Source organism: Pseudoliparis swirei, chromosome 7, assembly GCF_029220125.1.
Source record: "Pseudoliparis swirei isolate HS2019 ecotype Mariana Trench chromosome 7, NWPU_hadal_v1, whole genome shotgun sequence".
Taxonomy (NCBI): Eukaryota; Metazoa; Chordata; class Actinopteri; order Perciformes; family Liparidae; genus Pseudoliparis; species Pseudoliparis swirei.
The window spans coordinates 3,613,371-3,641,281 of record NC_079394.1 but is presented as its reverse complement, the minus strand read 5'-3'; the positions used below and the strand labels follow the sequence as shown (position 1 = coordinate 3,641,281).

Sequence of the window (27,911 nt, the reverse complement as noted above, 5' to 3'; positions counted from 1 at the left end):
GACACATACACAAACACATTGCTCCACCATCATATTATATCCCTCTCCTACTTTCTCTGCTATACATCTCTGTCCGTGCTTCTGAACCTTAGGGAGACATATTATTTTTCATCTGTCAGTATGGATGGAAACAGACATGTTCAAAACACACAACAATGGCCTCGCCAGCACCGAGGAGGCTCTATGTGTTGTATGCTTGAAACACTGCATTATCTCCTAAGTGTCTAGAAACCCCAGTATAGTAAATAATGGATGTTACTCTTCCTTCAGAAAAAACAACAACCCTCTTTCACTTCAGGGACCAGCCTTGGTTTACCTGTAAAATGCCCTTTCTGTGTCTTTGGAGAAATGGATAGCACTAAAAGATGTGGGTCAGACAATTTCATTGGCTCAGCATTTCTCTCTGCGTCTCCTTCGATCGGCCGTTTGACAGAAGCAATGTCACTCAAAATGCAGACATGTTCATATTTCACCGAGAAAAAGTATGCAGAGACTACTGATCCGTAGCAGGCGATTCGTAAAATATAGCCCATATAACGAGATGGCAGATATCGTTCTGCTTGAAAGGAGAGAGCGCAGTCACCTCTGAGATCAGCTGAATATCCTTGACGCCTTTAGCCTGAAGACTCCACACGTTATGCCATTCGTTTCTGAGTCATGGTTTACGAGGTCTCCATCCAACCTAGAAAGACGGGAGAGGCGTAATGTTTAGTGCATGCAAGGTATCATATTGTTGTACAGACCCTGCTAAAAATCCGACTTTATGAAACGACGACGGTCCAAGAAGACTTATCGCTTTTTCTCTTTGACCTACTTGTTTCTCTTTACTTTGTGCAGTTAACTCAAAACAATACGCAGGAATGAGCAGGACTACTTTGTTCCACCGCGTAACTCCGTTTGGTCTCCCTCCCCCGTTCATTCTGAGGTTACATCGAAAGAGTTTCAGGGATTGTGAATTATTTACTTGATTCACATTCGGCCCTTTAACCCCCCAGAAAATGCACAGGCAGTCGGGGTTAAAAATACACTCCCACAGGATCGGACTTTGAGTCGACATGCATGTGTGTGTGAGTGTGTGTGTGGGCAGGGATGTGGGTTTCAAAAGAAAAGAAAAACATACAGTATATACAACCTGTGACACATAAAGCAGCTTACATTATCTCCTGTACACACACAGGAACTCATCAGAGCATCATTATGTGGCTACTTTCTGAGTGAGAATCCAGGCTGTCCCAGATGGGATTTTTATAACAGCTTGATCTGTGCAAGAGCCACCAGTGGGATTGTGTCACCGTGTGTGTGCGAGAGTGTGTGTTAATGTGTGTGCATGTTTGTTAGCGAGTCAGTGAGTCCTGACCTGTGCTTCCTCACCTGAGTGAATGTGGGGACGCACCTCTCTGTGACTGTGAAAGCATGAAATACATATGTGACACGCGTGTTGCCGTCACCAGTAGGTTCCCCCCCCCTAAGCACCAAGAAGGACTGAGCAGCCAGAGGGATAGTTGGTAATCATGTTTATTTCCATGGCAGACTGTGTTTCTGCTCTCCACCCTGACTCCCGATCTGCTGTCCAGCCAGCTCCTTTATGGAGACAGCCTCAGATCCACCAACACACGTCAATGCGATTAGGAGGGAGAAGGTAAAATGAGAAGCCAAAACGATGAAGAGTAATGAAAGATAGAAAAGGGTGAGAAATATGGCTTCTTTTCCCAAAGGAAACAATTTGTCAAAGATGTTATGGATCCTACTTTTGATCTGTCTTGTTGTAGTTTGAATGTAACTTGAGGGAAACTTTGACAGGAAAACAAAAATCTCTTCTTCATTCATAAAAATAAACCTGACATGCAGCATGGAGAGCAAAATGTGTAAAGAAACATAGAATAATTCTAGTTTTTAATTGTTATGCCATGTTGCACAAACAGGTACATTATATTTGGCAGACAAACAGAAGTAGATCAAAAACACACAATGTAAAATGTTAAACAAGGAGGCTTCTTGGTATTGTCTGAACCTGTTTCCCCACATTTCGTTCGTCTGTCAGGATACACTATCACGGTGTCAGGTGTATGATTTTGATCGCGACACATGGTGCTTTGATCACCCTTCTAGCTCTTATCAGCATGCATGCTCTTTTCAGAACCAAATAGGACCCAATTATGTCAGGCACATCGTTCTTTACCTGGAGTGCCAAAGCACTACGCAGAAAGTAGAAAATAACTCGCACTGAAACATCACTTAAAAGAAAAGAAAGCCTTTATTAAGCTGTCATAAAATAGACTTGTTAGACTCAATCAATTACATGAAATGAATACAAGTTTCAATATGAAAGACATTTTCATTCTATTCACTCGTTTAAAGTACAAGAATATATAAATCAATAATTATATTAGTGCAATGTCAAATTATGGGTCTGTTTGACCGGTACAGTATTATATATACACTACCGTTCAAAAGTTTGGGGTCACTTAGAAATGTCTTTATTTTTCAAAGAAAAGCACTGTTTTTTCAATAAAGATAACATTAATCAAAAATACACACTATACATTGTTAATGTGGTAAATGACTATTCTAGGTGGAAACGTCTGGTTTCTAATGAAATATCCTCAGAGGTGTATAGAGGCCCATTTCCATCAACTATCACTCCAGTGTTCTAATGGTACATTGTGTTTGCTAATCGCCTTAGAAGACTAATATCTGATTTGAAAACCCTTGTGCAATTATGTTAGCACAGCTGAAAACAGTTATGCTGGTGATATAAGCTATACAACTGGCCTTCCTTTGAGCTTGAAGTTTGAAGAACAAAATTAATACTTCACATATTAATCATTATTTCTAACCTTGTCAATGTCTTGACTATATTTTCTATTCAATTTTCAATTCATTTGATAAATAAAAGTGAGTTTTCATGGAAGACACGAAATTGTCTGGATGACCCCAAACTTTTGAATGGTAGTGTATATATATATATATATAACCATAACACAGAATTGGAGAGTACAGTGCAGGTTCAATTGTTGTCGAGTGAAGTGAAGCTCATAGAGCTAAAGGGAGTTATGAATGGACATCTCGATACTCCTTGTGTGATGTGGTTCAGGCTCCTCTCCAGATGATCAGGATGGCCCATTTACCTAAAAAGAGAATAGGAACATAATTAAAAACACCTTAAAGACATTACATTCATCTTTGTAGATAAGTTTCATGATGAACAGTTGGTGAATTTTCACCTCGTCCGCTGTAACACAACACTTCCTACTGCAAAGTTTTGGAGAAACAAAATAATAATTCCCAGCCAGAAGGGTCTTACAGCAACCTGTTCGTTGCAGTTTCTCCACAACACACACATAACATCTGCGTGTGTAAAATCTGCCTTTACCGAGGCACTGGACTTGTTGTGTTTCATCACATCCCAAAGCAGGATCCTTGAATAAAAGGAGTTCAGTGAGGTGTGCGTTCCCAGTGTACTTGACAGTGACAAAGGCCTCAACAATAGCCGCTGACATGAGTCCACCTCATATCACGCTGCACTTTCCCCCCATTGTTTGCACTGCACTTCTCACATGTATTGTCTTACGTGATATCCTTAGAACCTGATAAGACGCCAGGTGAAGGTTTTTGTCGCTGAGGACACAGGCCTGGGAGTGTCTCAGGGTTACAGCTGCTTATTATCCCGGGAGAATGTCGGGTCTGGGGAGCCTTATTGGATCCCCTTTACACCCGGCCTAACCTGGGTTACTTGCACCTCTAGCCCTTTCTCCATTACTCTTGCCATACCTGACACTCCTTCCTCCAGAAAGACATGATGGTATTACATTTCTCTGAAACTATAGAGCTTGTTGACAAGCATGAGCAGTATTCTGGGCTCCGACATGGATGTAGAGCAGGGGTCGGGAACCTATGGCTCTTCCGGTGACGGCATATGACTCCCAGACAATTTTTAGTTTAAAAAAAAAAAATCTCCGCCCGCCCCCCTGTAATTTTCTAGTAATTAATAATCTAGTAAGTAATTTAAGGTCCCTTTTCTTAAAGAGCACATCTTTGTTCTTTTATTAAACTAAACAGCCATCTGTTATTGATCGTCTCTACACACCAGCATGTCATTTCTTATTATACGTTAAAAATACTATATGGCTCTCAATGAAATATATTTAGAAATATTTGGCTTTTATGGCTCTCCCAGTCAAAAGGGTTCCTGACCCCTGATGTAGAGGCTGCACAGAACATCTGGGGTCATTTGAGATGGCAAGGATGTCCGACTGGCTCAGTTAAATCCTCGGTGTCTGGTGTCGTTGTCTGCATAAGACAACAAAGGGAAAACCAACGCGGAATTTGAGGATCTGATGACGGATGTGTTCCTAAAGGTTTACGCTGAATGTATTTGCTGATTTATCTTGTCAGACACTTGAAATCTCTTGAAAGTCAGTAACTCCCCTCAGTTTTCTTTCCAAGGATTTAAAAAAAAGTACCAAAGGACTGTTTTGTCCACGTTGTCTCCTTCAACAAATTTCTCTGAAGTTTGTCTGACAGTTTAGAACAGATCAGGGTTGGCAAGGGGTCCCTGGGACGTCAACACCCAAACTCAACCCAAGTGCAAAAGATGAAGGGAGGAGGATTCAGACAAGACAAGCAAACCACCCTGTCTGCACACGGCACCTCAAGGGCACACGCTGCCTCCTTGGCCTGCCTGTCTGTCTGTGGCAGCTGATCTTCGTCAAAGCTACATGTGCCTCTCTGCATCCTCCTCATCTTCTCCGTTGACACTGCAGTTGTGCAATGTGTGGAGTTGTGTGTCAAATGTGTGTATGTGTATGTGTGTGTGGGTCTTTGCTGAGTGTGCTCAGTGCCTCTGATATTTTGGTTACATCAAACAAAGCATTTGCATTCACTCACAAGTGGAGTTGAGCTTGATGTTTAGAAGGTGAATTAAAAATCGAAACAATGCTGCACAAAACCAGTGCAAACAACACTATGCAAATGTAGGTTATAGAATAATAATGATTGCTCTCAGACCCTTTACATGCTTCCTTCACTCAAACAAAATGCCTTAAAATAACTATACAAGTGTACTTCTGTCTTTAAGGACGCTACAAAAGCCTGTTAGTAGAAACTAGTTCCCTGACACAAGCCATCTGCTCAAAACCGGATAATAAGTGTGAAAGTAAAGTCAACTCTTACACACTGGGCATATCCATCAGCGTCAGTTGTGATAAAAGTTCATTGACTAAATCGACTGTAGAGTTTTGACATTATGAGACAGGTCTAGATGGAGCTTTGTAGCAGACCAACAGGTCATTGAAACACATTTTGTTCAAAGGTTTATTTAATATTTCTTTCTTTTTGATTGCCAGATGACCCAGTTTGACCGATTCAATATGGTCAGTATTGGTGGTGGTTAAAAGGTTCTGATCATTAATGTTTGCCTTGCTTCACACAATCTGATTTCAGTAATGCCAAGGTCTTTGGTGCCGTTGCAATGAAACTGATTAACACTATTGCTAAAGTATTAGCCACTCCAGGAACAACAGCCAAAACATGGAAAACAAGAAAATTGCTTACAGTAAAAGTGTAGTAATTTTCTACAAAATACAATTCACAAGTAACATATTACTTATATTTTGGCAAACTAGATTTACAATCACGGATAGTCATGTTCACCATCACAATGCGCATTTATTCGGAAAAATATAGGATTTTTTGGGAGTGGTCTCCCCTCATCCACAAAAAAGGATTTCTTGTCAAAGTGTCCCTTGGGAAATTGCCAAAGGCAGAAAGTAGAGCCTTGTGTTGCCTACATCTGATAACAGGGTGGAGGAGTTGTATGCCGCGCTCTCCTTCTGCTAACGACTCCCAGTAGACTGCAGTCAGGTGCCTTCCCCTCTACTCATGCTGCGGCTGACCTGCAGAGAATAAGACTCGACTGAAGCCTATCAGACGCAGGAGGAACCTGATGAATACCCCCGCCTGCACACATACAGTTACAAGCATGTGGAAGACTATACTTTATTTCCATCATATCATCTAGGACATGGGTAACTTTAGACACATAGAGACTGGGGGCAATAAATAGACACACATGTACACAAATATACAGACATTAATACCAAAGATGCACCACATGCCGCTGTGACTGACACATACACAAACACATTGCTCCACCATCATATTATATCCCTCTCCTACTTTCTCTGCTATACATCTCTGTCCGTGCTTCTGAACCTTAGGGAGACATATTATTTTTCATCTGTCAGTATGGATGGAAACAGACATGTTCAAAACACACAACAATGGCCTCGCCAGCACCGAGGAGGCTCTATGTGTTGTATGCTTGAAACACTGCATTATCTCCTAAGTGTCTAGAAACCCCAGTATAGTAAATAATGGATGTTACTCTTCCTTCAGAAAAAAAAAAAACCCTCTTTCACTTCAGGGACCAGCCTTGGTTTACCTGTAAAATGCCCTTTCTGTGTCTTTGGAGAAATGGATAGCACTAAAAGATGTGGGTCAGACAATTTCATTGGCTCAGCATTTCTCTCTGCTTCTCCTTCGATCGGCCGTTTGACAGAAGCAATGTCACTCAAAATGCAGACATGTTCATATTTCACCGAGAAAAAGTATGCAGAGACTACTGATCCGTAGCAGGCGATTCGTAAAATATAGCCCATATAACGAGATGGCAGATATCGTTCTGCTTGAAAGGAGAGAGCGCAGTCACCTCTGAGATCAGCTGAATATCCTTGACGTCTTTAGCCTGAAGACTCCACACGTTATGCCATTCGTTTCTGAGTCATGGTTTACGAGGTCTCCATCCAACCTAGAAAGACGGGATAGGCGTAATGTTTAGTGCATGCAAGGTATCATATCGTTGTACAGACCCTGCTAAAAATCCGACTTTATTAAACGACGACGGTCCAAGAAGACTTATCGCTTTTTCTCTTTGACCTACTTGTTTCTCTTTACTTTGTGCAGTTAACTCAAAACAATACGCAGGAATGAGCAGGACTACTTTGTTCCACCGCGTAACTCCATTTGGTCTCCCTCCCCCGATCATTCTGAGGTTACATCGAAAGAGTTTCAGGGATTGTGAATTATTTACTTGATTCACATTCGGCCCTTTAACCCCCCAGAAAATGCACAGGCAGTCGGGGTTAAAAATACACTCCCACAGGATCGGACTTTGAGTCGACATGCATGTGTGTGTGAGTGTGTGTGTGTGTGTGTGGGCAGGGATGTGGGTTTCAAAAGAAAAGAAAAACATACAGTATATACAACCTGTGACACATAAAGCAGCTTACATTATCTCCTGTACACACACAGGAACTCATCAGAGCATCATTATGTGGCTACTTTCTGAGTGAGAATCCAGGTTGTCCCAGATGGGATTTTTATAACAGCTTGATCTGTGCAAGAGCCACCAGTGGGATTGTGTCACCGTGTGTGTGCGAGAGTGTGTGTTAATGTGTGTGCATGTTTGTTAGCGAGTCAGTGAGTCCTGACCTGTGCTTCCTCACCTGAGTGAATGTGGGGACGCACCTCTCTGTGACTGTGAAAGCATGAAATACATAATACAAGAATAAAACTGTGGTATATAGCGACTCTGGAGCAAGTAGGTGCTTTTCTTGACAACTGTGTCATGGCCGGTATGTATACAGTTGACATATTGAGCCTCTCAGTCAAAGGCTGAAATAAAGCTCTGTGAAGCATGCCTGTCTAACAGCAAACTGATTGAGGCTGCAGCAGCTTCCCTGTCTGACTGAGTGAATATTAATGTCACCAAGATATGTGGGCCTTAATGGACACACACACACACACAGCAACTCTACTAGGCCATGTTGCCGTGGTATGTCCCTGGAATGCAGCAGTGTTGTCATGGATACCCCCAGACACATCCGCCATCCCATAAGCGGGGGGGATGCTGAGCGCTTCAGAGGGTCTGGCGCCGAGGTTGCCCCCCCCCTCATCCCCCAAACCATTCTCTATCCCCTTCCCCCAAAACAGAATCCCTGTCCCTCATTCTCCCCCGAAAAACCGGCTCAACCTCAAAAACGTCTCTCTGCCTGTCAGCTGGGTCGGCTCGGGAGAAAACAGCTGCTATCTTGTCCCGGCGTTGGGGCCTCCATTGCTTTTAACTGGAGGGGGGTTGTAATGTAACGGGAACATGGAGGGAACTATATGCAGACAGATCACCTCGTATGCTTACACCAGTTGAAATCTTCTCTGAGAAAACCTCAAATAGATGTAGAACAGGGGAAATGACTGGTGTTTTGTGTGTGTATTGATGCGTGTGTTAGCCCTCAGGGCCATGGTTAAGCCTGGAGTTTATCCTGATCCTTTTCATTAGCCATTATCAATAATTCAACATTGCACTTGCTTTAATGGTTTAATGTGGGCAAACCCTCAATTCACAAACACCCACACTGACACATACAGACACTCTAATTAGGAGCACTCACTCTCTTGGCCTGCGCCCAATGCCACTAAGGTGAATATCGATGTGTAAACGTTCACATAACGCAGTCAGTGCACCTGAAGCTTTGAAAAACAAATACCTATCAATCAGAAGGATTGTTTTTCCCGACAAGGCAGTCATGGGAACTCTTGATTCAGAGAATAAATGCTTTATTATTTCACTACAAAATTCGTTTTTAACTGTTTATCAATTTATATTTGCAATAAAAAGGCACATCAACCTTCTACTCTGAGTTGAGAAAATGAAAGGGTTAATCCTTTATGATGCATCCCCTCCCGTGTTCTTCTTTTTCCCTCGCTTTCATATTCTCCATTAAGGCAGTGCTCAACATATGCTGAAAAAAAGGATCGTGATTGGGGGGCTAATTTGAAGTGTCAATTATTCTTATGCAAATGAAGGTACAGTTTCTCACGTCTGAAATGGGTTCGGGTCACAGATGGGCGAGTGAGTGTGTGTGTGTGTGTGTGTGTGCCTGCACAAATCTCCCTCCAAAAACATACAGCGCCATTCCATCCCCCCTCCAACTCTTCATCTATACCTCTATGGGAAGAAAGCTGACGTACAAAGACAGCCAGCATAATGGGACGAGGATATTTGCATGCACATTGTCCACGCTGAACGCCAAACAGAACATAAATTGAGAATACAATGGGTCAAAACACTGACAAAAGCATAGGAGTGCAAGTAAGCACCCCTAACATTATCCGGCGGTTTTATGTTGTAATGTAAATAACGGGACGGTGTTGGGTAAACATGAACACGCCATAAGGGCTTGGATATATCACAGCGAGTGTTGCGGGCTACATTTTATTTCCTAGTTTTGTCATTTAAACTCTTTTCCGTCACATTCTCTTCTCCTGTTGCCACACCAGAGGTGCAAAGACAGAGCTCTGCCATCCCAGTGTCTTTGCAGAGAGAGAGAGAGAGAGAGGTACAAGAAGATCCTGTTTCAAGAAAAAGGGAGAAAGAAGAAGGGAGAAATAGAGAGCGGCAGAGTGTGTCCAACAGCATATGTTCGTGTGTAAGTACAGTACGTGAATGAGGGCACGCTCCTCTTTATGGTAATTAAAGCTTCGGACTCAAATCTGAATCTGGATGAGAGATTTAGACTGACAAAGAGGGACAAAAGTGAGGAAGAAAAAGGAGAAAGAAAGAAGAAGCAGACAGACAGAGGACACTACAAATAGAGTCTGTTGTCTGAACCACTCAGCTGATGTGGTGGGGTTTTTTTTTTTAAAGGGGAAAAAAAGGCTTTTCAGGCCGAAAACAGGATCAAACAACCTGCTGTGGAGTCGGGTTACACCATAACAATGGCTTACATTCACTCAACACACAGGCTGTTCCCTCAAAGGGTGTAGAGGGAGAGAGTGAGTCTGGTTTGGAGGGCGTGCGGGGACGGAGGGGGGTATGGCGTTATCGTAGACGATAATGGTGTTCAACAGATTAGATGGATAACAGCCCGACATGTTTGTTTTCAACTGTCGGCTTCTCCAGATCGACTGAGATCTGTGGTCAACCCCGCAGGCACTCTCAATCTCAACGATACTTTTGGATATTGCCGGAGAAAGTACTTTGATAGAAACCGTTCCAACGTCTGAGATAAAGGCAACTGGTAAAGAGAAAGCAGTTGAGAAGAGATCATTGCCCATCAAGTAAAATACAGAGACGTCTTTGGTGGACGTCAGTTATTGTTTAATATTGGCACGAGTTATTGGGAGAGGAGCTGCACAGAACAGCAACACAGGATGATTGCAATTGTGTAAAAATGAAATGTAGGGCAGTATTGAAGTGAGTGTACACTCGTACGATTATGTATGTAGGAGTATCGGTGAGTTATGTTGTGTTTATCATGGCTGAAAAGTGTAATACAGTCCCTGTAAGCTTCTCTGTCCACAGCAGACATTCTGATTAATTACAGACACACACTAGTTAGCCTTACTTTCTGCTAAACTCTTAAGATCCTGCCTCTCAAGCATTGAACAGCAGACCTGGCAATGTGTATTTGTTTTACATTGGCTCAGTAGTTCTGGATAGAATTAGTATGCAGTGAGGGATGGGAGAGCTTGTCAAGATCAGGGGGAAATCTCTACCCACCCACCGGGAGGATCTACATTCATGAACAAGGTTGACAAGAAAGCTGACTCGTGTAAAGACGAAAAACAAATAAAATGGCAGACACCATGAATATTCTTTTTCATCGGAAGGCACAGAGGACACCTTCGTAGACGGGCCCTTTTCTCTGTCTGTCTGTCTCGTCTGTCAGTGCATCTGTCAAGACACTCGCTCTCTCTTTCTCTTCTTCGCACCCTCTAGCCCCTCTTCTCTTTCCCCAAACTGTGTGTCATGCACGTCAAAATGCTAGGGCCAGTCCTTTTTTGAGGGTGTTCTGCTCGACCATCGAGTGAATAAACATCCATGTCAGGAGAAAGCGATCTGGGGCCCTTCTCTCACTGAGCCAGAGCTCTCCTGGGAAACACACCGCTCATACAATGGATAGAGGAGGCCTTTTGTTGAGGCTCTGGGAGCTGTAGGGCTAGCTCTGGATCAAACAGGGGTGTGTGTACATTTCTGCATTTTTCACACACACACACACACACACACATATATTCACAGACTTTCCTCTACTCCCTCGACTCAGTGTGACTAAGTTAACTTCTTCACTCTTGTGCAGTAGAGTTACTGAGGGCAGGAAGATGGATTTGAAATAGCCAGCAAGAAGGGGGAAGAGACAAAGAGGAGAATGTTGACTTAAATCAGCGTTGGACTGATTTAGACTAGATTTAGGTTTTGTGTCAGTCCAAATGGGCTTTCTGTTGCACTATATACAAATCACAGTTCAAAGCCTGGGACTGGGCTCCCTCCTGGGGTCCAAGGCAGGGAAATCCCGTGGGGAGGTATCCAATTCTTGTGGGAAGCCAATGTGTGTGCCATAGTATTTTATTGCATATGCTAGAAATATTGCTCAAATATATAATCTTATATTGGCATGAGTTATTGGGGGTGGAGCTTCACACAACAGCAACACAGGAAGAGAGATTGTGTAAAAAAAAAATATATATATATAGGGCAGTATTAAAGGGAGTGTGCACTAGTTGTAGTAACATTCTGTATGTAGGACTATCAGTGAGTTATGTTGTGTTTATCATGTCTGAACAGTGTGAACAAATGGTGGCAATAAAGACAGTGGAATACACCACTCCCACAGTTCATCCCCTCGACCCGGAACGTATTTTAATACATTTCCATTCGAGCTCCTGCCTTGCTCCTGGTCGTCTGCCCCTCATGTAGCATCTGTGGGAATTCTCTTCACTGAAATGAACTCACACTGTCCGACCCTATTCATCCCCCAAGACTGCACTTTGCCTGGTACTCCCCCTTTTCCAGTCCCCCGGTTTCTCACAGACCCCCTCTTTCCTCTCTCCATCTCTCTCTTTGCATCCTCCCCTTCTTTCTCCCAACCTTCCCACTACCCCCTCCTCCTCCTCCTCCTCCTCCCTCCCCCTCAGTCTGTGCCTTTGCTTTCAACTCCAATTGTGGGCACAATGAAGTTGTTCTGGCTGACAGTTTGGCCAGTAGAATAAGTGTTGTTTGAGCCCGCTGTGTGGCCCTGCAGTGGGCCCATTCTCCCCCTCGCCGGCTCAGTTACTGAGAGCCTTGTTGGTGGGACGCGGAAGCCACCCGTCCCCACGCTCCCACTCTGACCTAAACAATTAGCTTTAAAACCGCACTCAGGCTCACCTGCGCCTCCTCTTCACATACGTCACATGTGCTATTTAATCCTCCACTTCTGAGCAAATTAATAGCGCTCTTGCAACTTGAGATTTGAAAGTACGTCGAGGTCTTCGAACGTCTTTCTTTCACATTCTCGTTGATGTCACGGAGTTCTTCGTGATACCGCGCGGTTCTCTTCCATATTGCGTTTGTCATTGTGCAGTCTCTGCCAGGTTGGCCTGATTTACTCAGTTACTCCTTGTCTTGTAGGACGTGTCAGAAAGGATTCTGTATTGGGGTCAGCTGGAAAGACAATGCCTGCAGCCCTCTCTCCTCTGTCGCTTTCAGTAAGCATCAACCATCCCCCCATTCGCCCCCTCCACTCCCTGTGTTTCTATGCCAGTTCCCCGTTTCTCTGTTCCAATGAGTTATCAAAAACGCATCAAAAAATCACACTATAAATATTCATATTGTGTGTATCCCCCACATACACAGACAGAAATACACACACACAGAAGCCAGGACATGAGAAAGTGTCTGAGAGGCCCTGATGGGGGGGGGGGGGGGGGGACCATATGCCCAGGCGTTGTATATCAGTCGGCTCGCCCTCAGCGCTCTGCCAGACCACCATAACTTAGTTTGTCTTCAGCACAAAGTTTGGTCCAAGCTTGGCTGGGTTCATTAGGAACCTATTCTCTGCAGCCAATGAAGCTCAACAGACCTCCAACAAAGGAGCTAATCACACCCACTGCTGCTCTCTCTCTCTCTCTCTCTCTTTCCCTCACCTTCGCTCCATCTTTAAAAACTCTATCTCCACCATTGACACAAAATCTCACTCCTTTACTAAAGAAAAAAACAAATATGAACTAGAATGGGCACTCGGTAGAGGGCATACCTTCGCCTTTCACAAGATTGGGCATTGAATTATGAACATTTTGGCATTAGTTCAGAATCAGAATCAGAATCAGAAACAGGTTTATTGCCAAAGAATGTTCATATTAAAAAAACACAAACAAACGAGGAACTTTTTTTGGCGGAAGGTGCAAGAATCAGACCAAGACAACTGAGCTGCCGTCACGCGCCATCTAGGAAAGGGTGGATAAAAGATGACAGCATAACATGAGGGAGAGAGGCGAAAAGAAAAGCCACCCCAAGTTCAACTATGCCCCTAGAGGGGTACAGTGTGGGAGCAGGAGAAACAAAAAACACCATTGCACATAAGCACATACATCTTAGACATGACTTGCAGGGAGGGGGGGGACAGAGGAGGGGGAGGGAGGTAATCCAAAGATTGGGCGATAGCCCGTCATTGGGGCAGAAGGTAACCAGCACCGACAAGCAGCCAGCCGGTCCATCGCCGGACGTGAACCCGTCCTGTCACCCTGGGGGCAAAGCAGGCGCGTGGGATGGGGGTAGTGAGTGCATTTCAGTTTGTTAAGTTCGTGTGTGAATGGCCGGTCCCTCCCCAGTCCACAACAGACAAAGTTCTCAGCCCACAAGATGGTCGTCGCCATGGAGATAGCCTTGAAGGGCCTGGGAGAAAACAACCACAGGTGTCTGTGGATAGGGGAAGGAATGGGAATGAGAGAGTCTCTTCAGTGATCTTCGGCAGAGTTGTTATTCCAGTCACGGCCTTGGGCCCGTCCTGGTAGAGGGAGCCGAAAGTAGATAAGATTGGGATTGTTTGGTCTTCCAGTAGCTGCAATTCAGTTTTGCGCACCCACTATTCTTCCACGTTCCTCCCGTTTGCCAATAGGATTTCAAATCGATCCAATTTCATTTGCAGAGCCGTCAGCTTCTCCACGATGTTGTCATTCTGACGGTTTAATGCCAAAGTCTGAGTGCCAACAACTCTGCCCAACGTGCCGATTGGATAAAAATTGACCGTGCTATGGTAAAAAGAAGATTTTGACCTTTTCATGACCTTGACCTTGACCTTTGACCCGATCGATCCCAAAATCTAATCAAATGGTCCCCGGATAATAACCAATCATCCCACCGAATTCCATGCGATTCGGTTTAATACTTTTTGTGTTATGCGAATAACACGCATATAAATAAATAAATACACGGCGATCAAAACATAACCTTCCGCATTTTCAATGCGAAGGTAATACTATGTAGGTCAAATAATGCCAACTGTCCACCGAAATTCAGACAATACAACACGATACGTCGACCTAGGAGCACGACGACTAAACAATCACAGCAGCATGGCTAAATGATGACGGAAAATAACAATCGTCCAATAGTCAAAGCTTTCATTCTTTTGTGTCTGGACAGTCTATGGTACGGAAACAAAACTGGATAATTGTGTCTGTATTGAAGAGTCACACCTGCGACTGTTAGTGCGTGTGAGTGGACTTACAAAGTGTTGTGTTCTCACCTGACAGACACTTTGCAGTCTGAGATGCGATGTGTAGAATGTACGCCTACCAACAACAATGTGTTTGCGCATGCATTTGAGTGTGTGTGTGTGTACAAAAGGATGTGGTGCGCTGACAAAGGACAGCCCCGGGCTGCTGAATACTTGAAATGACCTTGAACCTCAGCATTCTCCATTCCCATGGCTGCAGGGACAGTGAGCATGTCTGTTTGTTTGTGTGCGTGGGTTTGAGAAGAACAATAATGAGGCTTTGCACTTATAGGTGTGCACAAAATAGCTCTTCCAAAGATTTTGTATCACAGTCAGGATACAAATATTTCCCAGTAATCTATAGTGAACTAGAACGGGCACTCGGTAGAGCGCATACCTTCGCATATCACAAGATTGGGCATTGAATTATGAACATTTTGGCATTAGTTGCATGCCAATTGGATAGAAATTGACCGTCCTATGGTAAAAAAAATGATTTTGACATTTTCATGACCTTGACCTTTGACCCGATTGATCCCAAAATCTAATCAAATGGTTCCCGGATAATAACCAATCATCCCACCAAATTTCATGCGATTCAAGAATATGTTGACCTTTTCACGACCTTGACCTTTGACCCGATCAATCCCAAAATCTAATCAAATGGTCCCCGGATAATAACCAATCATCCCACCAAATTTCATGCGATTCGGTTAAAAACTTTTTTTGTTATGCGAATAACACGCATACAAATAAATAAATAAATACATAAATACACGGCGATCAAAACATTACCTTCCACATTTTCAATGCGAAGGTAATAATGTAGGCGAGATCGTATGGCCAGTGAAACGTGAGTGTTCCTTTCTGCAAAAGTGGAAATGTTCGAAATTTCCTGACAACAATGACATGATGGGACATATTCTCATTAGGATAGACCTTGTGTGTTTGTACTATCTGGTCACTTGAGAGTGAGCTATCCACGTTAACCTCCCTGCCTGCAGTGGCTGTATTTGCTCACCCTGCATCCAGCAGAGAGAGAGAGATGCTCGCTCCATGCCATGTCCGCACTGTGCACACAGGCAAGCATGCATGTGGCTGATCTGGACATGGCTTGAACACACACACACTGTACACACGGGAATGTCCCAAAGTACACAAACAGACACACATTGTTTGTGCAAGCGGATGAAAAGGACTTGGTGGGTTAAGAATGGCAGCAGGGGGTAAGGATGGCAAAGGGAGGCCGTGTCACCCAGCCCTGCTCGGACACAAATGTCAGCAGCATGACGAGCTGGACATGGAGACCCAGTGGTGAGGGAGCAGAGGAGATAATCAAGAGGAAGTAGATGGAGAGAGACATTACTGACCAGAAAAAATACGAGGTAGAAAAAAGTTTCATGGGTGACTGTGGGTCACTGGGTAGCAGGCGTGTCTCTCAATCAGGGGGTTGGAGGTTCAATCCCCGCCCTAGCCGATGTGTCCTTGAGCAAGACACTTAACCCTGAATGTCTCCCTGTAGCTGCGTCTGCGGTGTATGAATGTAACAGGATTATAAATCGCTTTGGATGGAAGGTGTAATGTAATGTAATAACAATGTAAAAAAGAAATGTTGAGCCCAGGTATGAAGAAAATTGTTAAACCAAAATGATTCATTCAAAGTAAACTGAACTGGAAGATAACAAAGTGCTCTGCTTTTTTAAATCTTTCATGTTTTGTGTGTTTTGTTAAAAGATGAAAAGAGGGAAGAAGCTGGGAAAACGGGACAAAGGCAAACTCTTTTCAGGTAACCTGTATGAAACAATTTAGTTGTTAACTTATTTGTACACAAGTGGAATATTAATTGATCTGACTTCACAAATTAATTAAACACCAACGCCTGAGGTTATTCTCCAAAACATCCCCCTTCAGTCAAATTCATGACTCAGATGCAATCCTGTGTCGTCCCTCCTTCATGCGCTCTTCCATTCCTGCTTCGATGATGAACATTTCAACTTTTAAAGTGGAGAGAGAACACAATTCCCTCTGCAGTCTAGAAACACTGAAAGCATTTTGCACTTATATATAATATTCCAACAGGTAGAAACAAAAAAAACATGCATACAGTATATCCTTTAAAGGTCAAAACACAACCCTGCACCATGCTGTATCACACAACAAAACACTTCAATGCTTGCATTCAATGTTAAAAGAGATAAAAATCCACTATACAGCTCCACGGGCAAGACGAGAAAATATGTACGGATGCATTTATATATCCACGCATTAGTGAAGAAGCTCTTATTGTACAATGTAATCAACGTGTGTGTCTTTTTTTTATAGGTGGCAAGGACGCTGAGGTTTAGAGTCATGTGCCTGTCCAAGTAGAACTAAAATATATGATGATAGATGTTTTTCGCATTATTTAAGACAAACACATCAATTATGTCTCAGGTTGTAAAAAGTGTAAATGCTGTCAAACACAGCAACAATGGATTCCCTCAAACCCAACCCAGAAGCCACCTTCTTTTTAGCATGAACTCTCTTTGGAAAAAGAAAGTCCTACATCCATGACTCCGAATACAATCTTTCCCTTTCCTTCTTTGTGTTTCTTTCTTTTCTAACCACTTCCTGGAATCACAGCAAAGTTCCCCAGTGAAAGCGGTGTGTTCTACTCATCACCAACACTTGTACAGATCCCCAGCCATCGAGTGGTGATTTGTGCCTGTGCTAAGGCAGAACTACCCCTTGCCTCTTTCACAATATAGATTGCTGCCGTTATCCGGAGCTATTCCTCGAGCCGACACAAAAAAAGAAGACGAAAACATGGGGGTGGGGGAAAGGATGAAGGAATTTCAGCCGACCAATGTATGAATAGCTGATGAGATTGATAGACAATTTGGTATGCAATTGTCATTGTCAGTCACAGAGACATTGTCATGTCTGACTCCCGTCTGGTGGAGCCAGGTTGCAGTGGGTGGAGAGTGTTGTCAGAGGACCGCTTTCCATTGAGGAAATCCAATCAACATCACAACGCTTTTATGGGTATAACTGAATCTACAGTAAATAGGGTTTGGGGATTAATTTGGTTAATTTATATCTGCTATTACATGTTCGTACACATTCAAACACACACACACACACACACATTCTACATCGAGTCCAGACCTTTGACTATAGCCAAACCTGACCAATATTTCAACTAATTTGGAGTGAATGTGGCGGAAATGCAAATGCAATGCTGTCTCCTTTCACATTGAGGAATGAAATCAAATCTTTTGTGGCCCCAGGCATTGAGGGTGGGAAAAAACGAGGCGAGGCGAGGGGTTCCTTGGGCCACTCGTTTGGGCTGTGAATGAGCCAGGACCCAAGCGGGAACGATGGTGTGCCAGTGGTGTACTCTCTGCTAATTGATTGCCTCAACTAACAACAGCATAATGTATTCTATTGTGATCATCCTTTGCCCATGTTCATTAAGCCAGGAAGCGGCGTGATCTTTTCTTTTCGTCTCGCTCCTGCGCCTTTTCTCTTCCCTGCTCCTCTCATCCCCCCCACCCCCCCCCAGTCCTCTTTTTCTGCCTTGCTCCTCTTCTCTCTGCCCCTTTCTCGCTTCTCTCGCTCTCTCTCTCCCACACCAGATGGGAGAGGTGATGCAAAGGTGGTATGACAGGGATGCATCCCTCGCCATCCCACATGCAAAAAACGAAGAGGAACAAAGGACAGATGGAAGGGATAGAGTCGGTGGTTGGTGGGATAATGCAGGAAGGAAGTATGGATGAAAGGATGAGGTCTGATGTCTGAGAAGATAAAAAGGTATGGAAACAAGAGGAAGAAGGTGTGAAACGAAGATATAATGCAAGAAAAAAATCCAGATCCGAAAGCAGCTCCCAGCATCTCCCTCCATCCCTCTTTTTCCCCCCACTTCCCCCTCCCACCCTCCCACCCTGTCCTCTATTCCTGTCAGGTTCCCGATGGCTCCTGCTCTCACCTCTTCCTTTTTACCCACCTTCTCCCCACTTGCCCCTTTTACACCCACCTCCCTTTCCCTCTTCCGCACCTCACCCCGTCTCCGGTTCGCCTCTTAATAAGAGCTGGCAGGACAATAGTACCATTGTTGCCTGTTTTTGGGAACCCTGGACTGAAACAATCACTTTCTACAGCCTGGACCCTCTCGAGCCAAGTCTGATTAAGTACTACAATAAGCCACTTAGCTCATCAACTCTCCTCTGCCTTCTCGCTCTATCTATATCTCTTTCTCCAACACTTCCTCCCGTCTTTCTTCTACAGCCACAACTTTAGTTGGATTTTCTCACTCTGTATATCCCTGCTTCCGATTTCTAGCATGGACTCCCCCTGATGTACATATTGTTCATTACCAGTAACCAGGAAGCCACCATTACTGTAGAAGAAAGGAACGACACCCAAAGATAAAAAAAGATAGACAGAAAAAAACATGGAATCGGAACTATTAGATCTATTTTCAAAATGACCTTCATAATCTAGGACAAGGCTAATTTCTTTATTACACATTCCCACTAGGTTTGAACATGCTGCAGGCAATGGCACAATGACTGACTGCAAGAAATAGGAGAAAACTCTCTTTCCATAATGGTTTCAGATCATAAAAAACAAAAATTGTCATGGAGGTAGTGTTATCAAGCTGATGCTCGTGGCGGAAACACAGAATCAGTGGATTGAAAGCCCTTTCACTCAATCACATCCCTCAGCTCGTAACAGAAGTAAGCTACCAGCACTATGCAAAACAGCATCATGAATATGCGTGATTAGGTGGGACTGGTATAATTTTTCTGGGTTATGGGATGTGACATTTGTGGGGCAGGAATATTCATCAGCATAAGCACGACTGACAAATACATAATCCCTTTCTCTACAATAAGACATTTTACACTTTGCAATGCAAAATATATAGTTAGCCATCACACGCTTAACCGCTGCCTGCAAAAAAATGCTAAACGTCATTCAGATAAACACACACAGGCATGCGTGTGTACAGTCACGCCTGCATGGACATGCAAAAATAAACTTGAAATGAGCACTAAAATAAATCTGTTTGCACACAAATATAAACTCAAGATCACAGTCTATTTAAAAAAAAAAAGTAACACAACAACAGAGAGACAGGTAGCCAGAGTGCATTTGTGTTTACAATACAAAAAGGAGAAAACTAGTTGCAATGTGCCTAAAATGAGGAGAAATGAGGATATCAGAGGGACACAATTACTCAATGATGAAGGAGAAAACCTGGAGTAAATAAAAAAAGACACAAATACTGCTATTGCCAAGCAACGAGGTTAAAACAGGACTGCTACGCATGGATGTTTAACATAATGTTCTCCAAGATATCAATTGGTAATGAGCTCTATTGCCTTTGACCAAGAAATGCAGCTCAGCTGATGTGAGAATCCAAGTTCATTTGTATCCACACTTTTGTATGCACATTGTTGTCGAGCAATACCTGATTATAAGATGTTTTTGCTTTTTTACAATGACATCACATGACTAAGCTTCTATAGTATTCTTTTTTTTCCTGCATTAGTATTGAATTCAGATGTAGCTTCAAAAGAACCAAATATTTGAAAACACAAAAAAGGACAGGCACATAGGTACACTGACAAAAGCATCCGTGAATAATTGGATCATATTCTTAAACAACCAGACACACTCGAACACACACACACACACACACACACACACACACTTTCAACACACCTCTCTGGCTCTTCAGAGAGAGCCAATTTATAGATACTGTACTGAAACCCCCTCACCACCTCTCATCTCCCTCTTTGCCTTGCCATGCCCCTTTCCCCTTCCCCATTCACCCATACAGAGAAAGACACACACACACACACACACTGCCACAATCTAGCGCCCTGCCACACGTACCGGAGGGGAGGACACATCCCTCATAGCACCCAGGAAATTAACTTGACATTTGATGCAGACAGAAAAAAATATATTTCGGTGGGGGGGGAGGGAAAAAAACAAAGTGTACTAAAGCAGAGATAGCATAAACCCATCCCTTGTTCACCCTTCCCCACCCGACCCCCCTTAAGCCCAGGGATGCATTCGAAGGGGATTTCAGCGATCTGCAATGCAGACGCCACTGGGCGCCCACGGAGAAATGAGCTTCATCTTGTGCCCGTCCTCCTCAGTGTACGCTGTCTGTCCCTCTTTGTTTCCATCTTTTCATTTTCATATCAACTTCCCCTCCCTTTCTATTTCGGATGAGGATGATTGAAAATGTATCACAGTATTGAAGGATTTTTCGCCTGCGTTTGAAAAATAACGCACGCGACTCCTTGCGAATACAAATATGAACTGAGTGAAGATGAGTTCTTTTTAATTGTTGTTGTCATGCTATTTCATTCAATTTAGCATTTTGTCTAAAATGCCGCCTCTGATTTACACAAAGATCCCATTGCTGAGTTTTTATATTCAAACAGCTTTGGAAATCTGGGGTGATCCCTCCGAAATGAACATCATTTGAAAAATAAAACAATAAGCATTTGCCCAATGATCGCCATTTTGTAAGTAGCAGTAACCCAAGCCATTGCTATTACTTACACATATATACACACATATATTACAGTGCACCTATCGTTTCAGCCAAGCAGACGAGAATATAAAGTGGAGCGTGACCTTGCATATATTTAATAAGATTAACGATCGCATCAAAGGCTGCGTAACCTCGGCAAGGAGCCCAAACACCACGAGCTAGAGCAGACCACGATTAACACATCATTATGCCGCTCCAGTTTACTCCCGTGAACACACACCGCAAGACCGACGGCCGGCGAGTGTCCGTCTCCATATCCTTTGCATTAGACATGCAGGAATGTTAACATAATTATGCACAATTGTGAATGTCTGTCTGTGCCCTCCCCCCTTTTACTGCCCTACCATATTGTGTCTGCCGGTTTGTGTGTGTGTCTGTGTGTGTGTGTGTGTGTGTGGTGTCGAACCGAGGGCAGCATTATTTTATGTTTTTTTGTATGCAAGTTGAAACTAATTACTGATTGTTGTATGTCTATGAGAACCTCTACATTTCTAAATGCAATATTGTCAAACCATGTCATTAATATCAACATTTTGTTGGGGGAATTTATTTCATGAGAAAATACATGCTTTGCAAAATTATTGAATATTTGTATTTTATTACTTACTTTCGGGTTTATAAATTAGGATTGAATAACACTTTGTATTAAATTGGGGTGAGTGTGACAGACTGGGATATTTTACATGACACAGATATGTGTTTTGTATTAGGAATCCTAAAACAAATTAAATAAAGCAAATGTAAATGTTTATGTAAATATTAATGTTTTTTCACTTTTAGTGATATGGCCCAGAAGAAGTACACAGGTCACTACAGTGTTTTAAATATTCATGGCGAGAACCAAATCAAATATTCAGGGAAATAAATACGAGCGTATTTTTCTTTTCGTGGCTAAAGCAAAATGAAGACCGATCCATTTCCTCGTCACCTCATCCCCTCAGTTACTGAACACATTCATCAAAATCACACGTGTTTGACAAAGTTGGAGTTTTACTGTGAGGGCGAGGAGGAGGAGGTTGTTCATCAGCACTGGCGTTACTAACTCTGCTCTTCATTTCCACGAGGCGGTTCCATCATCCCAACACACACGTACTGCAATGCTGTTTGCAGCCATTGTGTTGTATTTGCGTTCCAGGTATTTGAGAACAGCCTCTTTGAGTGAACACTATTCTTTTCGTATCATCGTGAAAAATAAAGAATAATTTCCAGCAGTAAAGGAATAATACAAAGCTACAGCACATTGTTTAAGCAGTGGGAGCAAAACAGATCAATCCAGCATTTATATAGAGAGATAACTTTATAAAGTCTTGCCTTATAGTGGAAAAATACATTTTGAAACCAATATATTTGAAGATTGTCTGGCAAAGTGTTGTATACAAAGTCCTTGGCATCCCTCTGCTTACACAAACTCCCCTCCTGCCACCTCGCTATTCCTCGCTGCCGGTGATTTGCATTCATCTGCATGATTTTACAATGTGCATGTCCTTTGTTCTGACTGGATGATGATGCAGAAGAATCCCCCCCCCCTTGCAGCGCTATCACACAGCCAGCTGAACGCTACTTGGATATTCAAATATATTTAATTTTTGTTTCATTTATGAATTGACAAAGCAAGATTTCCACAAATACCAGAAAAATTCAGAGATAGAATGAGAGAAAAAAGGAGAATATTTTAGTTTTATGGAATTTTTGGACAAGGAAGGGACATATTGTGCTATCTCTAAGAGGCAAGAGCATCTGCAATATATAGCACAAAGAAGGGGTTGCACCCGAGCATGAAATATGGAATTACTTCACAAGTAAGGAACAAAATAAAAATTATAGATTTGGAGTAAATAATTGAAAAGGAAATAAACACCGTTTACATATTTGACCATATTTTAAAACATAATCGACTATTTCCCCCCTCTGTTGCCTCCCCGGCTTTAGTTATATTTAATAATTCTTTGCTCCTGTATTTGGTCATCATAAATGATGCTTTTGCATTTAGTAAGCTGTCTTCACTGTTCACTATGTTGATGCTTATGAATCGAGCTGCTGCAAAGCTTTCCTGTAGTATTCAGGCTTTACTTCTCTGTGGTTGTTTTATCTGGAACAACATGCACATGCACGCGGACGCTTTAGCGCTCCTTCATCATGCAGACAAATACGGACGACTTCATTAATCGCGCCGTGCTCGCTCTGATGATACAGAAGCCGGCCTACAACTAGAGGGTTCATATCCACGAATGTGGGCGCCGCATTATAAATACTTACCCCTGCTGGCACCCTGATAGTAAGCAGGCGTACTCTAAAATATTCATGTCTGATGAATAATTATGAGTATAGCATAACAAATGAGGCGGGGCAATGTTAACAAACTATACTGTATACAATAGTAAACATGCAATGTTTTCATGTGTGCTCATCGTCTTATCTGTACTGTCGGAGCGTTGAAAAAAAGATGAATCATCACCTTAGAAATGTTAATACAGAGTACTTGTCCTTATTTCAGGTGGTAACCTGGATATTGTCAAAGTGCATCTGTATCTGCAAAGATAAAAAGCTGCTCTAGTTTCCTGTTGCAGCTTCAAATCTATGACGCTGCTACATTCTGCACACAGGGAATGGCTGGTAGGGGAAACGTCTACTACGCTAACTAAATAATGCAAAGTTATATGTAAGGGTCTTATGACTCTGACACACTTAGTAGAGGGGATGATGTCTATCTAAATATGATAGTCTTGTAAATGTTTGCAAAAATGTTGTGTTGACTCTATCTTATTGGATCATCTAGTGACTATATATGATCACTAACCCTAACCCTAGTGACTAAAAGCAGCATTCCTGAATGCTGAACTGAAGTTATGCTGGAATAAAATGATGTGTACAGTAATTACAGAAAGATAACAATGTTGAAGTTATAAGAATTTGCATTTGAAGCAATGCTATGGTGGCAAATTCCAGGTAGGTGAAAACCTACTTGGCAATAAATACAATTCTGATTCTGATTCTGAAAAGCATAAATTGTATATAAATAAATACTTTGTGTAAACGTACTGCAGGGTTGGCTGTCAGGCTCCATCTCTCTGTGGTATATTCTCGATGGCTACAGACTTGAGCGCTGACTTTTCCTACCCAGTGACTTGCCCTGCCCTTCTAATTGGCCCTTCGGAGCAGTCCACCAAATGTGTGAGAGAGTATTGGGAGTAATTAGGACGAGTAACTCCTCGCACACACTGAGGCTCATGGGCGCTGACATACCGCCTCTTTTGTCAGCCACTTATTCTTTTTTCTAGCGTCACCAAGAAATACACTTTTGAAGTCTGAGAACTCTCGACGGAGAACGTGTAGAATCACCAAAGTATTTTTTATTTGGTTTCATTTTTTCATACCGAGGGTGTCAACGCGTGGTATCGTCTCATCGCCGAGGGCGTAAGCACGGCAAAAACAAGTGCTACTGCATATGTGCTGCTGACAGTCAATCACTTCAGCTAATTGTGCACAGTGTGTATCTGACACTTTGTCACCTTGTCATACAAATGAGGTCAAAGTTAAGAAATTAAGACGGCACGGATGGTAAGAAGCTGCGATAGTAATATGATACATATTGTCCTTGTCAGTAGAGCGAGCTTAGCTCATTAAAATGTTTGTTTCTCTTCAATGACATAAAACATTCAATGTAATAAAGGCTGGAGGTCTAATTGATAGAGCGAGATGTGTTGCACGCAATGCAAACAATGCCAGGGCGAGGGCAATTACTGTTAGCGCATGGATTACAATGGAAAAAGGACACTTCCTTGTTAATGCTACTGTTAGTTAGTTTGTTTGTGTGTGTGTAATGTTGTTGCGATGGTAAACAGTGAACAGTAGCCTCTGTTTCTCCCGTGCTTTTTGTCTTTGGTATATGGATCACAGGGCAAAGAATGGGTCATGGGATCTGATATTGCCCACATTGCCTGAGCTCCCTGTTATTCTGTTTACTGGACCACGACTAACATCTCTGCCTTCATACAACACACACACGGGCTAACTTTGCTGCGGGCAAACAAACACACGTGAACACAGACTCAAAGATTGGCACAGGGGGAAGAACCAAAACCCGTGCCAACAACGACATTTGGCTGTTTTGGACGTTTTCACTTTTGCCATTAAATTAGTCAGATAATTACAAAAATAATTGGTCTAGTAAATAATTCAGAGCTAAGCGACTTGTAAATAATAATTTTAAAAAAACAATGATTGTGTTGCCGTGATTGCATTAGTTCTCAGATTATGTTTCATCGATAAGAAAAAAGAGATACAAAGAAAAGAGGTCATGTTGAGTTTACACATTTCGACGATATAAACTGCAAACACATATTTGTGTGTATTGACAAACCTCATTTGGGTTCAATGGACAGAAACATCCCAGAGATCTCTTCTTGACCTCTACTTCCTGCTGCCTGCAGTCCTCCACAGCTCCGCTTCTCCATCGCTGCAGCAGTGAAAGCACACAGGCAGGGAGTGAAGATGTGTACTTCTAGGTAACCTTTCCATGTTGAATACTTCTTCTTGAGCAAATCACAATTAACATGTTTACACTAAAATGAAGGGAGAAGAAGGGAAACTGAGGTAGCATTTACCATTGCTAAGTTGACTTGCGGGAATTCAAATTGGCAATAACTTTGTGCAAATGTCTTCTCAACCTTTACACCTCGCCACAAATACCAAGTCAAACTCCGTACTTTTTTCTGGCGCAGGAGCAGCTGGTTTGCAGTTTAGAAGGTCATTGGAGTTATGTTTTTTCATACTTAAAAATCTCAACGTTAAACTTTGCTTGAGTGTTAGAATAGAGGTCTGAAGTTGTTTTATCAAAGCAGAGATAGTCGACTTAATTATGTCATATTAAACCTGGGTTAATGTCAGTATAGGTCTTCCAGGCTCATGCTGCTTGACTTCTGCTCGGCCTCCACTTACTCGCCATGTTTCCGTCCTCATTTTGACAAATCGATGCATGCGGACGGGAAATTCCATAAAACATCCTCAATTGAGAAAAATAAGTTTCTTTGTTTGCTTGATTTTTTTGTTGCTCCCGAAGCAAAACATAGTTGAAGCGCTTCATCGGTTATGGCATACCTAAACTGAAAACATTCAGAAGTAGGGAACATTTAACTCACATGACTGATCAGCTGTTTTCCATAAAGTGGAATGCTTGTTATCAGCAGACAGCATGACACATGAACAATACGAGCTGACATGATCAAAACGTTCCCAATTGAAAGAGTCAAATGAAGACTCTATCCATTATCTTTGTATCTATTGTAGACAAAAAGACTGTATATGATCGTAGATGGTACGATGGCCGATACAATTTTGTTTCGTTTTTGGATAAAAATACCTATTAATATTGTTATTAAAGGCATAGCCTATAGCCAACTTCTGAATAATCTATTCGTTAGCCGTGGTTCAATCGCTCCAAACCTATTTCATGGAAATTAGCCTATTTCGCTTTTTTTCTTCTTTTTTCTCTGATGTTTTAAAAGTTCGTAAAATTAGCTTGAAAGTTTAATGGACACATGGATACTGGCGTGATCAAGGTCAACAGTCAGATGCTAGAGCTCACGTACAAGTCCATTTGAGGTCAAAAGTACTGTTATAGATTGTAACAGAAGTTCGAGACAAATGTTTTGACCTCACACGGAAACATGCCGATGCATTTGAGTCCATAAGAATTTTGGGGTTACAGTCTTTCTATTAGCTTTTGTACATTAACCTCATCCTCATGTGAAGATAGCTTTCAAAAACTGGTTACAGGTCAAAGATATTTTCGTAAATAGTGCGCTTTTGATATTACAGATACAGCAGTTCATTTTATAATTTGATTTTCATGTGGTGGCTATATATATATACACACACACACACTATACATCGTTTTTTCTTCTGGATTTCATTCCAACTGTATTCCTTAATAATTGTGAGGCTCTTCTAGCATGTCAATATCAAACTGACAGATGCCACCTCTTATTAGAGCTCCACATCAAAGCGCACACATTCACACACACACTCACACACACACACATGCATAACCAAACACTTGTATTTGGGCCGACACACTCACTGTCAGAATACTGCATGTCAATATAAATAATACAACCACACAATAATCTCATGATTACGGTATTTTTTTCCATTTTATTGATGTTTTTGATCCATAAAATATCCTTCAAACTAAAAAAATGCATCAAATCAAGGATCCTAAAAAAAAAAACTGGAACAACAGGCAATCATAATCTTTAAATTAGATGTACACTTCAGGCGTAATAGGAAGAATCAATCAAAACAATTAAGATACCTTTATGCAGGGCATATTCTCATACTCCCGTTGCAATGATCTATGCGGTTCACAGGATGTTTTGCGGTTGTGTGGCAAACAAGTGAGTGTGAGAGTGTATGTGTGAGAGTGTGTGTGTGTGTGTGTGTGTGTGTATTTTAGCCCTGCGGCAGGGTTTAGGGTAACGATACAGCTCTTCCCCCCTGCTCCTTCACCCCGTTCCCTTTGCGGCTTGTGTGGCTTGTCTCATCCGATCGCCCTCCTCTTCTCTGCTCCCCCTTCTCCTCACCACGACTCTGCTTCTAGCCTACATGTGTGTGTGTGTGTGTGTGTGTGTAGGGTGGGAGGGTGGGTGGGTGGGCTATGCTGGCGACAGTGCTTTCTCCAGAGCAACGGGGTGGTGATACAGAGGAGTCTAAATCTAATGTAAATTGCGTACGTATACATATTACATAGAATCATGCGCAGGAATTATTTCACAACGCGAGAAGAAACACACAGATATTAGACTTACAATGAAACACAAAACTTG

At 42.5% G+C, this 27,911-nt stretch overlaps 1 long non-coding RNA gene across 1 annotated transcript in view; it reads right to left on the bottom strand.

Moving 5' to 3' along the window:
• Positions 1-1,978: 1,978 nt before the first annotated feature.
• The window catches only part of LOC130197324 (uncharacterized), a 38,500-nt gene continuing 12,567 nt past the window's right edge, over positions 1,979-27,911 (bottom strand). The window contains exons 2-4 of the long non-coding RNA XR_008832424.1: positions 25,448-25,543; positions 6,710-6,808; positions 1,979-3,128 (exon numbers count right to left, since the gene is read on the bottom strand). This is a non-coding gene — a long non-coding RNA (uncharacterized LOC130197324). The remainder of the gene's footprint in view (positions 3,129-6,709; positions 6,809-25,447; positions 25,544-27,911) is intronic.